The 16,178-nt window shown below is 49.5% G+C and overlaps 1 protein-coding gene and 1 pseudogene across 3 annotated transcripts in view; both read right to left on the minus strand.

Annotated features, from left to right (window-relative positions):
• LOC127491479 (large ribosomal subunit protein eL37-like) overlaps positions 1–6,858 on the minus strand; it is a 34,921-nt pseudogene extending 28,063 nt beyond the window's left edge.
• SHISA9 (shisa family member 9) overlaps positions 1–16,178 on the minus strand; it is a 319,156-nt gene that overhangs the window by 250,233 nt on the left and 52,745 nt on the right. The gene's annotated exons all lie outside the window — the stretch shown is intronic.

Genomic DNA, 16,178 nt, shown 5'->3' on the forward strand with positions numbered 1-16,178 from the left:
GCGTGCATGTTCCTCTGTGCCCATGAACAGTGGTCTCTTTACAGTCCTGGGATGTGCCCCTGGGAGAGAAGCCACTGTTCAGAGCATATGAGCATCTTCAACACCCTAAAAGTTGTCAAAAGGATCCTCAGAAGATTTCTACCAACAGAACGAGGCCTCGTCTCTTTATAACCCCCAGATTACCACAAGCCCTAGTTCATGGAGGCACTCTGGGGGCTTCTGCTGATGACTGGCGTCGGGCGAGAATTCAAGCAAACCTCAGCCACTAGCCTTCCCTAAGACTGAGCGGTACTGAACCATCTGAGACAGACAGGTCCGAGCGGGTCCCAGGTTCAGACTCTTCCAGCCTCTCCGGGCCCCGTGACAGAAAGGAACAGGCAGAACCTTCCCACACTTCAGAGGGGCTGAGTGATACATACAGATCACTCCAGCGTAGAAGGGAATGGGATATATCCACAGATATTCATAAAAATCCAGGCATATATTCCCATGGGCATATGTATGTATCCATATCCATATATATATATTCATATATATTCATATCTATCCATATAAAGGGTGAGTGAATCTGCCTAAGCACCTATTAGAAGAAATCACTTATCGGCCAGCACCACAGCTCAATAGGCTAATCCTCCTCCTGCAGCGCCGGCACACCGGATTCTAGTCCTGGTGGGGGCGCCAGATTCTGTCCCGGTTGCCCCTCTTCCAGGCCAGCTCTCTGCTGTGGCCCGGGGGTGCAGTGGAGGATGGCCAAAGTGCTTGGGCCCTGCACCCCATGGGAGACCAAGAGAAGCACCTGGCTCCTGGCTTCGAGTCAGCGCGGTGCGCCAGCCACGGCGGCCATTGGAGGGTGAACCAACGGCAAAGGAAGACCTTTCTCTCTGTCCCTCTCTCTCTCACTGTCCACTCTGCTTGTCAAAAAAATAAATTAAAAAAATCAGCAGCAATTTGTTCAGATAAAAACATGGTGTGTCAGGGCTGTTGGTCTGCAAGCAGTAACCCTTTGAAGATTCCTTGTTTGCAGGAAGATATTCATTACATTAACTATGAGACTAGGACTTGAAGGGCTTCTGAGGCCCCTCAGTGAGGACCAGAGGGAAGGGATTATGTGAACAATTTTTCTCTCTGCTCCAACATCCAGAACACGCTTTAAAAGCTTGTTTTAATGCCTTCAGCCTGAGGTGTGTGTAGTCTAACTGGGCTGAATGATCTCAGCCTGCTTCCCCCAACTTGGCTCAAAGCCTCCATTCCTATGTCACCTGTAAAACTATGACCTTGGCAGCCAGAGAGGGGAGAATTTAGGTCCCAGCTAGACAACGTTCTAGCCCTGGAACCGCAAGCCAGTAATGGAAAGTGCGTGCAGAATGGGATGACTTAGCCTAGTGGTCATGACACAAGTGCCACAGGTCAGGGTGCCCAGGTTCAACACTGGGTCCAGCTCCTGAATCCAACTTCCCATCAGACTCTGGCAGGCAGCCATCTGTGATGGCTCAAATAATTGGGTTGCTGCCACCTATGTGGGAGACCTGGACTGCATTCTGGGTTCCTGGCTCCAGCCCCAGCCCATCCCTAGCCATCGTGGGCATTTGATGTGTGAACCAGCAGATGGTAGTTCTCCTTCTGTCTGTCTCTCTGTTTCTATCACTGTATTTCTGTCTCTCTAATAAATTATTTTAAAGTCCATGAAAAATGGATTTAAATGAAGTTCATTTTACTGCCAAAAACTTCCAAAATCCATGCAAATATGAGGTCTTCCCAACAGTCATGAAAAATGCATATTAGGAAGAAAACTACGCATGAATTTCAAGATGTGTCTAACAAAATTAGCTTATCTTTTAACACCATTTTCCAAGAACTTTTGGAAGTTCCTTCATACAACTCTACGCTTCAGTCTCCTCATCTGCAACCTGGAAGAAATAGTTGTTGCTACTTCCTAGTGTTATTATGAAGGCTTATTTTATGGAAGCAGAGAAAGCATTTAGCCAGGCAGAACACATGATAAGAGTCCAAGTTACCACATCTGGTGAACAGGGTTTCTCCCGAGCCCTTGCCTCTCCATCAGTTTGTCACCTTCACCCTGACACTCTTATTCACACTGTGGGACATCTCTTCTACTGCACTGGGGACACTGGAAGGCCAAGGCCACGTTGCATGCCCTGTGCACCCCCTGTTGACCCAGCTCCTATTGGAGGAGGGACTGAGGCTGGTGCCTTGCTTCTGCCTCCCTCCATCCCCAGTACTGGATCCCGTGTGGACACACTCAATGTTCCGCACTTTTCCCACCCATCGGGCTCACAGCAGGCATACATACATCTTCTCACCACACACCTGGACCTGAGATTAAAAACAAATGACACTTAAAGTGCCCAGATGCAGGCCTGGCTGTCTTCCAGCACCTCTGACTGCAACCGACAGAAGCAACAGGGGCAAACCCGAGCAAGAAGAGATGTGACTGGACCTCAGGGAGCTGACGGCAGACCAGGAGGCTGGAAGAACGGGCCTGGCAGCGAGACTGGGATGAGGTGGCAGAAAATACACTCCCTTCCTGCTTCCTGGGCACCCCCAGGAGGAACGTGTTGGCTGGGAAGATTCTACCAGAGAGACCAGGCCCTGGGAAAAAGTTCTGATGGGCCTGCCTGGTCACATGGTCAGCTCTGATCAGCATCAACAAGATGCACCTGGTGGGGGAGAAGCACCTCTCCAGAGGGGGATTCGAGTGCTTCCTGGAAGGGACAGGATGCCTGCTGGGAGCAGTGGAGACATGTCATGGGAGGGACACACTGTAGCAGGGATGCATGTTGTACCAGGGGACACATTTGTGTGGATGCGTGTTGGGGGTGAAAATATGTTGTGGAGAGGATGCATGTTGGGGGTGGATGTATGTTGTAGGGTGGAAACATGTGGGGTGCATGCATGTTGGAGGGAGGATGTGTGTTAGGCGGAGGAAACACATTGGGAGGATGCACGTTGGGGGTGGATGTATGTTGGGAGTGGAGACATGTTGTGGGGTGCACGCATGTTGGAGGGAGGATATGTGTTAGGCGGAGGAAACACTTTGGGGGGAGGATGCATGTTGGGGGTGGATGTATGTTGCAGAGTGGATGCATGTTATGAGGTGCATGCATGTTGGAGGGAGGATGCATGTTAGGAGGAAGATGCGTGTTGGGGGTGGATACATGTTGTGGGGAGAATACAGCGTGGGGGGAGGAAGCATGTTATGTGGAGAATGCATGTTGGGAATAGATGCATGTTGGGGGTGGATGCATGTTGTGGGAGGATGCATGTTGGAGGGAGGATACATGTTAGGCAGAGGAAACACGTTGTGGGGAAGATGCATGCTGAGGGTGGATGCATGCTGTGTGGTGCATACGTGTTGTTTTGTCAGATCAGGCGGCCCAAAAAATTGTCATAGGCTGGATAGCTTAAGAGAGCTTTATTTCTCGGAGCTCCGGAGGTTGAGAAGTCCAAGACCAAGACACCAGCAGTGAGTTCCTGGTAAGGGCTCTCCTCCTGCTTCAGGACTGCTGCCTGCTCACTATCTTCTCCCAGGATACAGAGGGAGCAAGTCCTGGTCTCTGTTGCTCTTCTTATTAAAACGCTAATCCCCTCATGGGAGCCCCAGCCTCATGACCCCATCTGATGACCCTAACTGCCCCAAAGGGACCTTCCAATTATAACCCCACTGGGGCTCAGGGCTTCACAGTGTGTGAATGGGAAGAGTACACACACTCAGTCCACGACAGCAGAGAACAAGGCCAGTGCTGCTCCCACAACTCGGAAACAACAGTGTTGAGCAAACCCAGAAAATCCACAACTGACAGCAAATCGAAAATCTAGGGCCAGCCTTGGCTTTGGCTCCTACTGCCCACGCACGGGCAAGACTCGGAGCCTTGTGGAGCCTCAGTTCCCCCTTCCTACCTCCTAGGGCTGTTGCCTTGAGAATTTGAGGTCATGTGAATGAAATGACAACAGCATTGCGTCTGCACACAGAGGCCAAACAGTGAAAGCACTGCCTTCCAAGGTGGCTAGAGGGAGCTGGACCAGGGCAGGTGAGGCGGCAGAGTGCCAGACCTCCCGAAGCAAGTTCAGCCATGGCCAGGGGCCTCCATGCTGGGAGCTCCAAAACTGACATCGCCACAGGATGGACCCTGATCCCGTTTTAATTATTCTTACCTGGCCCGACATTCTGGCTGCTCGCTTCTCGGACTCTGGCCGTGCTGGGAGACGCGCCTGCCTGGCAGAGAACGGTCAGCACGGGCAGTGAGTGTGATCACACCTGACAGCCACCCACCCAGACTGCATTGAAGAACTCGGTGCTCACAGGATGGGGGCAGTGGAGGGCAAGTGCTAGGGCGAGCCACTCCTGGGCTCCCTGGAGCTGAGTCACAGCAGGGACAGAGGGTCCTGTGTGCCCCAGTGTTTCAAAACACGCAAGGTGGCCACTCTTTGTCCTCTTATTTCTTTATCTGGAAAACTCCCTATTTGGGCTTCAGGGCTCAGTTCCCAGGGTCTCCTTTTTCTGCAGTCCCATGTCCAGTCACTCTGCCAGTCTCACATCCACACATGACCTCAAGCCTTTGACCCTCCCATGCGCTCAATTCTCACTCCATCACCAGTTCTTCTCCCACCCAACTCCTCCTCATGCACCAAAATCTAGCTCAGGGGTGGCTTTCTCCTGCAAAGAGCCCCCCCCACCACCACCACCACCACCACCTCCTGGCTCTTGTGACACTCTCTCTTCCCTGGTCTTCCTTGCACCAGGGCACTTCCTAACTGCAAGCTTGGTCCTCTCTGGGACCAAGTTTCCCCTGACCACACAGGTCATCTGCACCACTGAGCCCCGAACTCAGAGACAAATGCATTCTCCGCTCAGCTATGTCAGGAGGGAATCTCTGGAGCTGAGCACAAAAGCATCACAAAGGCACACCAGGCCCAGCGTAGTCCAGCATCAGCCCTGCAGAGTCTAGCCCCGCCCACTCTTCAGCTCCTCCCCCACATCACCTCCCCAGCACTTGTGTTTCCAGTTCCCAACCACTGCCTGCAGCCTCCACGCCTTTGCAGATGCTCCTCCCTCCTCTCAAGTTGTTGGCTACTCTGCACCTGCCTGTCAAAGCCCTGCACACAGCACAGGACCCTTCCAAAGCACCTCCTCTTCTCCCAGGGTGCCGTCCCAGTCCCGGACTCCTCCCTCCCATCCCTTTATGTTACACTTGGCCCTTGCACAGGCTTCTGGCTTCAAGCCCTTGTCACACCGTATGGCAGTTACATGCAGACATGTCCATCTGGCCCTTTACACAATGCACTCTGTAACCGCAAACACCATTTCTCAGTCATCAGCAAATTCCCCAGCACCTGACTCAGGACTCAGAAAATAACCATCAAATTCATTAACAGCCCACCCTGCCCTCCACAGGGTGACCCATGAGGGTGACTCTGCACGAACCACCTCATCTCCTGTGCCTCAGTTCCCTTGTCTACGAAAGGGCAACTGGTCAGCTGCTGCAAGAACTAAGTGCTATGTCTGGCATGCAGTCTATGCTCAATGAAGATTTCATACTATTACCCTCCAACTGGGCAACTCGTCAACCACAATTCAAAGTAAGTGTTAACTGTGGTGCAGTAGGTTAATCCTCTACCTGTGACATCAGCATCCCATATGGGTGCCCATTCTAGTCCCGGCTACTCCTCTTCCAATCCAGCTCTCTGCTATGGCCTAGGAAAGCAGTAGAAGATGGCCCAAGTGCTTGGGCCCCTGCACCCGCAAAGGAGACCTGAAAGAAACTCTAGCTCCTGGCTTCGGATCAGCCCAGCTTTGGCTGCTGTGACCATTTGGGGAGTGAACCAGGGGAGGAAAGACCTCTCTCTCTCTGTCTCTACCTCTCACTGTCTGTAACTCTACCTCTCAAATAAATAAATGAAATCTTAAAAAAAATTTTGAGACTTCACATTTTTAATTTACATTATAGTCAAAGACTGAATACTCCAATGAATGAAGTAAAAAGACCCTGGTTAGAGTAGGAAGGATGATCTTACTGTTTGGGGCTATTTGTCCAATAATGGATTAAAATAGAAATATCAGGTAAGAAGCATCTGAGATGGGGGTCAAAATCAAGTGGGTGTTTCCCACCAATAGCCAACGGCCCACATCTCGTGCATGTTTGCCCTACCCCCAGATGTACAACCACATTGACAGAGCCTAGCTCAACTGATTTTCATTCCAGTTTTGAATAACGATGTGCCACGTGGTTCAACAGTCAAAGCAAGATTGCAGAGCACACCTGCAGAAGATGGGGGCTCCTGCCCCTGCACCGTCCACCTTGCCTGCCTTAGATGTCCAGCAACTTTCAATACGCTCCTCTTCCTCATCCTGGTAGATCTTTATGTAAGTACGTAGAAATTCTAATGCCAGGATGTAACTTTACCTCCCTCTCCGACACTGCCCTGCTCCTCGGGATAGCCACCTAACACGCTACTCCTGAGCCACATCCTAATCAGAGAACACAGAACAGAGGTCCCTTTTCTCCTCTGTATCCGCGGAGCCTGCACCGTGGCTTATTTAACTCACTTCCCATCGATAGAGCTGCCCACACGTCTGGCCTTAAGTGACCTTCCAGAAATGAAATTCTGATGGTGTTATGCTCCTAGTCTCCTGCGCAAGCCCCTTCCACGGATTTCCATCAATCTCAAGAAAAACACGAGAATCTTCCGCATGGCCTCTGAGATCTTGCATGATATACACGCTCACCTGGCCACATCACTCTCCCCCTCCGGCACTGCCTGCACTCCAGGCGCACTGGTCTCCGGACCACTGCCCCGAGGCTCCAAGCCACTGCCCACCTCAAGGCTGTCTGTCTTCATGTGTGCAGGTCCCTTGGCCCCCTGCCTGTCTCCCTTTTGCTGTGTTTGCTACTCCTCCTCCTGCTCCCAGCTCAAGCATGATCTCCGAGGGAAAGCAGCCCCCGACCACTGCCAGATGCTACACCCCGCCCCGTGCACTCCCTCCTGTCTTCCATCCTTCATTCCGCACACTGCAAATGGAACCCTACAAGTTTGCACCACTGGCTCCTTAGTGTCTGGATTTCCTCCACCCCCACCTCACCAAACAGACTGCAAGCTCCATGGCAGCAACAGAGAGAGTCTCTTTAATTCATCACTGAATCCCCCAGTGTCGTATTCTGAACTTTAGAGAAATATCCGTGGGAGGAGAGGAGGGGAGGGGGGAAGGAGAGAGGGAGGGAGGGACAATGGGCGAAAGGGGTTGGGAAAGAAAGAGAGGAAGGGGTTTAGAGAGGAAGGAAGGGGATGGGGCAGGAGACAGAGGAGGAGGAGGGCAAGGCAGGAGAGGGGAGGGAAGGGAATGAGACGGGTTTTATTAGCAAACTCCATGCACCCAGCACTGTGCTAGACACTGTGATGGGAGGGGGGGAGAAAGATAAATGGGAGGGTGGATCCTTTTTGCAGTCTAGCTGGAGATAATTCATTTACAGATGAAAATGTAAGTTGAGTTCAAGGCTACACAAGATCAGGGCCAAGTGCCAAAAAAGAGCTCACCAGGCAAGTAAACACATAAGGAATGTGAGGGCTGTTGTGACCTATTTATAACACACTTCTTCAAAGGCTCCAGAAATATGTAGTCCCAACTGCTCTGTAATTAGAAGCCGTAATTCCCAGTCCTGAAGGGAACCTTTGCACTTCAACATTTAACTCTGAATGTAAACTATCTTTATGTGGTTGGTTTTTAATTTTTAAAAAAGCATTTTAATTCAGAATAAACACCATTATTTTCTTCCCCCCGACTGCTCGAACTGTTGGTCTAAAGGTGAGTGCGGCAAGGCAGCATGATAGGAACCGTGGCAGAACAGAGTGGCTGGGAGTCTGGCGATCGTCTGGCTCTGCCACTGAGCCACCAGGTCATCGTGAGCCGACCAGATCACGCCCTCCCTCGGGGCCTCAGTGTCCTCTCTATGCAGCAGAGTTGGTTGGGGTGAGGCGTGAAGGATGTCCCATCTCTAACAACAATCGTCTCCCTCTTCCCCAACACAGGGGTCCTCATCACTCAGGAGTGAGCCCCATTTCTCCTCTAGCTGCACTGGCTTTTCCTCCTCTTTGGAAGAGGCAGAGGGAGGGAGATGAGGCCACGCTTGCAGCTGAGGTCTCCAATAACGATGCAAAGTCACAGCCTTTCCTCTGGCGGTGTGAATGCCCCAGAGGAAGCACCCAGAGAACGTTTTCTCACTGAGCTACATGAAGGAATAAGCGAGTACACAACTAACAGACTTCATCCCAAGAAGCTAAGCAGATTACCAGTGCCTTGCACAAGATGGAACTCTACCCAGCCTCTCAACCTTGCACCCATTGCTTTCCTTTTTATTAATCTAATAAAATATTTATGGAGCATCTATTTTGAACCAGGCACAGAAAATCCAGCGTTGAACAAACAAGTCCAAATAAGCTATGAAAATACAAATGAGATCATGTTACTCCCACACATCAAATCATCCACTGGCCTCCCTTTGGAATAAATACAAGGTTGCAACCCTTCACCACAGTCTTTCATTTCTTGCTCAAGACTTCCTTTCTTTTATTTATTTATTTATTTTTTGAGAGGCAGAGTGGACAGTGAGAGAGACAGAGAGAAAGGCCTTCCTTTTCCATTGGTTCGCACCCCAAATGGCCGCTACGGCCTCGTGCGCTGCACCGATCCAAAGCCAGGAACCAGGTGCCTCCTCCTGGTCTCCCATGCGAGTGCAGGGCCCAAGCGCTTGGGCCATCCTCCACTGCCTTCCCAGGCCACAGCAGAGAGCTGGACTGGAAGAGGAGCAACCAGGACAGAATCCGGCGCCCAACCGGGACTAGAACCTGGGGTGCCAGCGCCGCAGGCAGAGGATTAGCCTATTGAGCCGCGGCACCGGCCTCTGATATCTTTTAGAGTCACTATGCCTCCTTGCCTCCATGGCCACTGAGATCAGATAAGCCACAACCAGCCCTGAGACCCAGCCTCCCAGAGAAGAAAGAAAAATTCAGTCCACTCTCCATGTGCACGAGTTCTGCACCCTTGGATCCAAGCAACTTCTGGTTGAAAATACTTGAAAAAAAATTACATCTGGGGGCCGGCACTATGGCGCAGCAGGTTAACACCCTGGCCTAAAGCACCAGCACCCCTTATGGGTACTGGTTCGAGACTTGGCTGCTCCACTTCCAATCCAGCTCTCTGCTATGGCCTGGGAAAGCAGTATAAGATGGCCCAAGTCCTTGGACCTCTGCACCTGCATGGGAAACCTGGAAGAAGATCCTGGCTCCTGGCTTCAGATCGGCACAGCTCCGGCCGCTGCGGCCAACTGGGGAGTGAACCATTGGATGGAAGACTTCTCCCTCACTCTCTGCCTCTCCTCTCTCTGTGTGACTCTGACTTTCAAATAAATAAATCTTAAAAGAATTACATCTGTACTGAACACATACAGGATTGTTTTCTTGTCATTATTCCCTAAACACAACAGTAGAAACAACTGTTGATACTGTATTAGGTATTGCAGGCAATCTAGAGATGATTTAAAGCATACGAGAGGATTGTGTCGGTTCTATGCAAATACTACATCATTAGCTTGAATATTCACTAATTTTGGTGTCTTGAGGGATCCTGGAACCGATCCCCTAAGGACGCTGTTTGCAGATGTAAAGGGCTGAGGTTTGCAGGAGGTTCTTGTGCGACATTAATAATCCCAGGAAAGTCGCTTAACCTCCCTGAACCGCAGCATGCTTTCAAAATTTTTAAAGATATATCCATCTCCTCCCAACTGACCTCATGCAGTGACTCTGGGACAAGAGATGAAAAGGGCTCTGAAGGCTGCAAAAGGCCACTACAAATTAAGATAGCATCAGCAGCATCCATCTTGCCGATGCAGACCCAGAGGAAGCCTGTGTCTGTCCTGACAGCGGAGCGTGACTCAGCGGGGCAACACGGGGCCGTCTGCTATGAAGATGTATCGTGTCCAGCACACTCACTCACACACACACACACACACACTCGTGCCCAACCAGGACACACACTGTATGCAGATTTCCTTCTGGCCAAACAAAAATGGGGGCCTCAGCAGGAAATTTCCACCAGCCAGGAACTCAAAGACGTTTTTACTTCTAAGACTTTATCTGAGTGGAAGAATCACAGGTGCACACAAGGTTGGAAGTGCGGGGATGTCCATTATGATTCTGTCTCACATGCTGGAAAATGGAAAGCAATCTCAATGCCCAGCCGTAGGGAGCTGGATAAATCCACAGCACACATCCATGCAACGAAGCATGCCACCAGCTGGCTGCATTGTTCTCTAGTCCAAATTGTTTCCTCAATCACCCCTGTGGATCTTGTGATTTTTTTAAAAAAGATTTATTTTATTGACCATCAAAAATGCCACCATCAAAATAAAGTCAGATGAGAAAAAAATTTTTTCAAACAATGCTCCTTAGAAATTTAGACAATTCAGGGCTGGTGCTGTGATATAGCAAGGAAAGTCACCACCTGCAAAGCTGGCATCTCATATGGATTCCGGTTCTAGTCCTGGTTGCTCCACTTACAATCCAGCTCCCTGCTAATGCACCTGGGAAAAGCAGCAGAGGATGGCCCAGGTGCTTGAGCCCCTTCAACCCACATGGGAGACCTGGAAGAAGTTTCTGGCTCCTGGCTTCAACCTGGCACAGCCCTGGTCATTGAAGCCATTTGGGAGTAAACCAGCAGAAGGAAATCTCAACCTCCCTCTTCCTCTCCCTCTCCCTCCATCTGTAACTCATCCTTTTAAATAAATAAAATCTTTTAAAAAATCAGAAGACCCACAGAGGTGACTGAGGGAGCAATTTGGACAAGAGAACAATGCAACTGGCTGGAACTTGGGTTCCTCTACTTCTATTTCAATCGGAGAAGCTCTGCTTTATCTAGGTTATAGACTCAATGTTTGTGATTCTCAGCCCATCAAAACCACACATTGCAGTCCAACTTCCAAGCTGATGATACTTGGAGGGAAAAAGAGATCTCAGGGTTGGGGAACAATTTGATTTAAATGGAGTCAGGAAATAGGACCTCGTGATGGTATCAGAATCCTTCAAAAGAGAAGAGAGAGGCCAGCACCATGGCTCAATAGGCTAATCCTCTGCCTAGCGGCGCTGGCACACCAGGTTCTAGTCCCGGTTGGGGCGCCGGATTCTGTCCCGGTTGCCCCTCTTCCATGCCAGCTCTCTGCTGTGGCCAGGGAGTGCAGTGGAGGATGGCCCAAGTGCTTGGGCCCTGCACCCCATGGGAGACCAGGAGAAGCACCTGGCTCCTGCCATCGGATCAGCGTGGTGCACCGGCCGCAGCGCGCCAGCCGCGGTGGCCACTGGAGGGTGAACCAACAGCAAAGGAAGACCTTTCTCTCTGTCTCTCTCTCTCTCACTGTCCACTCTGTCTGTAAGAAAAAAAGAGAGAGAAAGAGAGAGAGAGAGAGAAGAGAAAAAAGCAAGAAGGCCACCATTGGCATGGCAGGAAGAGAGCCCTGAGCAGCAATAAAAGGGGCCAGCATCTTGAACTTGAACTTGGCCATCCCTACCTCCAGCATTGTGGGAAATAATCTGCTCGCCTTTAAGCCATCCGAGCTGTGATATTTTGTTACAGCAACCTGCCACGAACTGAATGCTTGTGTCTCCCCAAATTTCCTGCACTGTCACCCCACCCCTCAGCATGATAGCATTGGGACACAGGGCCTTTGAGAGTTGAGTAGGATTAGGTGAGGACAGAAAGGTGGAGCCCATACCACAGCCATGACTTGCTTCCCTCTCGGCTCTCTGCTGTGTGAGAAGTCAGAGGCCTACAATCTAGAGGAAGCCCCTGACCAGAACCCAACCGTACTGGCAGCCGGACCTGAGACCTCCAGCCTCCAGGAGTGGGAAAGATGGGTGTTCATTGCCACCTGTCTGTGGTCTTCCATTATAGCAGCCCAAACTGAGAAAACAGCCCAAAGATTAAGACAATCTGCTGTAAACTGCATGTCTGATACCTGTGCTTACAGAAAGTGTGCAGCATGTTGAGGTGCCCGGGCTTAGCCATGAAAGGGAGGTGACTAGGGACAAAACAGCCCTACAGAAGGACTCTGTTTTACCATGGGAGGAAGAGAGGGAGGGAGGGAAGAGAGTGAAGGAACGCTCATCTCCAGGGGCTGAGACTGAGGTTAACTCTGAGGGGCCGGCATCGTGGGGCAGCAGGTTAAGCTGCTCCCTGTGATCCTGGCATCCTGGACGAGCGCTGGCCTGAGGCCCAGCTGCTTCACTTCTGGTCCAGCTCCCTGCTGATGCACTTGGGAAAGCAGTGGATGGTGGCCGAAGTCCTTGGACCACTGCCACCCACATAGTGGGCAATGGATAGAGAATCAATCTCTCTCTCTCTCTCTCTCTCTCTCTCTCTCTCTCTCTCTCTCTCTCTTTCTCTAACTCTCCCTCCCTCCCTCCCTCTCTCCCTATTTCTCTATCTATATATCTCTCTTTTGCTCTTTCACATAAATAAAAATAATTTTTATAAGGTTGCTTTTGAGTCCTTCTTTGGCTTATCTGGACATTCTAAATACCAGGTGGTGAACAATACAGATATATTACTTTAGTAAAAAGAACCAATACACAAACATGGGGCATGTGCCTGTAACAAATAAATCACAGCTCTATGGGGAAATGCAAACTCAGGGTCGTTGAGTTACCTTCAGTGAAGGTAGCCACTTCGCCCCAGCACCCAGTGTACAGCAGACCCTCAGAGCCACATATCAGCCCAAAGCCTGGCTGAACTGGTTGTTCCCTGGGGTGTGATGCGTGCCAGCCTGGAGCAAGGGCTGCTGGGGGAGGAGCCACTTGGCAAGGAAACCAGGAAGCAATGGCCATTTAGTAAATTCCATAGAAGAGAAAACCCATGGTGTCTGATGATTGGCGGCCACCCAGCCAATTCTGACATGCCTCTGGCTGAGCCCTGGTCAGAGAAGGGAGAAGCTCCAACAGGAAGTAGAAATAGTTCAAGACGTAAAACACAGAGAAGGTGCTGACTACACTCTCAGAGAGAAACCAGTGGGAACATTGGGCAGAAGGGAGTCCGAGCAACCCACACTCCTGGCTGCAGCGTTCTCCTCTGGCAAAAGGAGATGACTCTGCACCTGGCTATTGTGAGGATCTAACGCAAATAAAATGTGTGCACGCCCAGCATACAGCAGAGGCTCCGTAAGAGCACTCAAGCATCCCCTGCCCTCCAGAAAGGGAAATGAGACTTGTGCACACGAGATGCAGCGTGGCAAAAGCATAGTGCTTGATACAGCGGCCCTGAGCTGTAACCCCTGCTTCACCCATCAGCGGCTGTGCAACTCACAACCCAAGCTCTGTGCATCTGTGCAAGAGAAACAATAGTAATACCATTGGAGAGAGATGTTTTAGGATGGCAGAATATAAAATAGCATAGAAAAAGATAACAATACAAAATATCAGCATAGACTCTATTCAGCTCCTACTATGTACCTAATAAGAACATATTAGTTACAATGTATATGAATTAAAGAGAAAGTTCCATTTCTCTTAGGCTGATGGGGAAAATGTCAAGAGGAGCTGAGAAGGTCACCTGAGCCCCCATCAAGCCACTCCCTCTGCCCCACACATATGCACAGACCGCTACCCCCATGATCTTCCAGCCACACACAGCCAGACAAATCACCCGATGGCTTCCCATGGCCCTCAGAATAAAGTCCAAGTCCCTGGCGCCCACATATCCTGTTTCATAAGCTGCTGTTCACCCAAGCATCTGATGCCGTCTTGAAACACTTCTACTCCCCTGATCACGCCACATTGCTAAGTCTGCATGGGCTGTTCCCTAGGCCTGGCTTCCCCTTCCTGAGGCTGCTTCTCTCACCTTCTCCATTTCTAGTCCAGCACTGATCTCCTGAAATCTCACCCTTCAGGTTTCCATGCATCTTTTCACTTCTTCTGTCCATCCACTGTCCCAGGCAGAGACAAGATCATTTCTAATACTCCTCGGCAAGCCTGAGCCCAAGGCAGTGAGAGAGGAATGGGTCTCACTTAGGTCCTACGTGGGTCCCTATGCATAAGCAGTTACATCCAAACAGTGAACTCAGTACTCAATGCATCAATGCCTTTATGCCTGCTGCAGGTTAACAGCACCTGGAACCAGTGTCCAGGCTTGAATCCCATCCTTCCATTGAGGAACTAGGCATCCTTGAGTCAATGGCATCATCTTTCTATGCCTCAGGTTCTTCCATGCCAAATGGGGCTCGTCGTAGTTCCACCTCATTGCATCCTCATGATGAATCATCAGCCCGTGCCCGTGAAGCATTCCAGACAGGGCCTAGCACAGCACAGGCACTGGGCAAGCATGGGCTGTTTATATTCCGTATATTTGATCTCCTCTCAAAGCACACCTCCTCCAAAGACAGCCCCCGCCCACCCTGAGATGATCCCATCCCAGTCCCTTTCTCTTCTTTATCTGTGCATGGCCCTTATCACTTCCTTAAGTTGTACACTTTACATATTATTAGTGTTTCCCAGTATGTAAGTCAGGGGCTATACCTGACCCATGCATGGTATCTAAAATAGGCCCAGCACTGGGGCCAGAATTGTGGCACAGGGAATTAAGCCACTGCTTGCACTACTGGCATCCAGATCAGAGCTCCAGTTTGAGTACTGGTTACTATACTTCCAATCCAGCTCCCTCCTAGGGTGCCTAGGAAAGCAGCAGAAGATGATCCAACTGCTTGGGCCTCTGAAACCCACATGGGAGACCAGGATGGAGTTCCTCACTCTTGGCTTCCACCTGAGCCTGCCCTGGCCATTACAGTCATTTGGGGAGTGGACCAGCAGATGGAAGGATGGAAGATTATTCTTTCTTTCCTTCTATCCTTCTTTCCTTCATTCCTTCCATCCATCCATCCATCCTATCTGTCTCTCCTTCTCTTCCCCATCATACTCTACCTTTCAAATAAATAAATATAATTTTTTTTAACTTTTATTTAATGAATATAAATTTCCAAAGTACGATTTATGGATTACAATGGCTTCCCCCCCCATACCGTCCCTCCCACCCACAACCCTCCCCTTTCCCACTCCCTCTCCCCTTCCATTCACATCAAGATTCATTTTCAATTATCTTAATATACAGAAGATCAGCTTAGTATACATTAAGTAAGGATTTCAGCAGTTTGCTCCCACACAGAAACATAAAGTGAAAAATAATAGATGATTTTTTTTTAAATGATGATGAAATCAGATCAGACCTATTGTCATGTTTAATCCCAGTGAGAGTCAAGTTGGGAATTGATAATTTCTTTTTTTTTTTTTTTTTACAGAGGATCAGTTTAGTATACATTAAGTAAAGATTTCAACAGTTTGCACCCCCATAGAAACACAAAGTGAAATATATTGTTTGAGTACTCGTTATAGCATTAAATCTCAATGCACAGCACATACTGTGCCCATCATACTCTACCTTTCAAATAAATAAATATAATTTTTAAAAAAAAGGGTCTCAGGGGCTGGCATTGTGACATAGTGGGTAAAGCCACTGTCTGCAGTGCCAGCACCTCATATGGGCACTGGTTCAAGAATCAGCTACTCCACTTCCAATCCAGCTCCCTGATAATGCACTTGGGAAAGCAGGGGAAGATGGCCCAAGTGGGAGACCCAGAAGAAGCTCCTGGCTCCTGGATTCAACCTGGCACAGCCCTGGCCATTGTGGCCATTTGGGGAGTGAGTCAGTGGATGGACGATTTCTCCTTTGTTTTCTTTTTTTTAAATTTTATTTAAGGTATACAAATTTCATGTATTTCCTAAATATAGATTTAGGAATATAGTGATACTTTCCACCCTACCCTCCTTCTTGTCCACACTCCCATACTTCTTCCTCCTCCTGCTCCTATTCCCACTCTTAATTTTTACGAAGATCTATTTTCAGTTTACTTTATACTCATATGATTAACCCTATACTACTGCTGAATAGTATTCCATAGCAGTGTGTGTGTGTGTGTGTGTGTGTGTGTGTGTGTGTGTATTTCTTTATCCAGTCATCAGTTGATGGACTTCTGGGTTGAATCCGTATCTTAGCTATTGAGAACTGAGCTTCAATGAACATGATACTCCCAAGTTCAGATAGATTTCTTTCTATCTCTCCCTCTAACTCT

Source organism: Oryctolagus cuniculus, chromosome 19 (genome assembly GCF_964237555.1).
Source record: "Oryctolagus cuniculus chromosome 19, mOryCun1.1, whole genome shotgun sequence".
NCBI lineage: Eukaryota > Metazoa > Chordata > Mammalia > Lagomorpha > Leporidae > Oryctolagus > Oryctolagus cuniculus.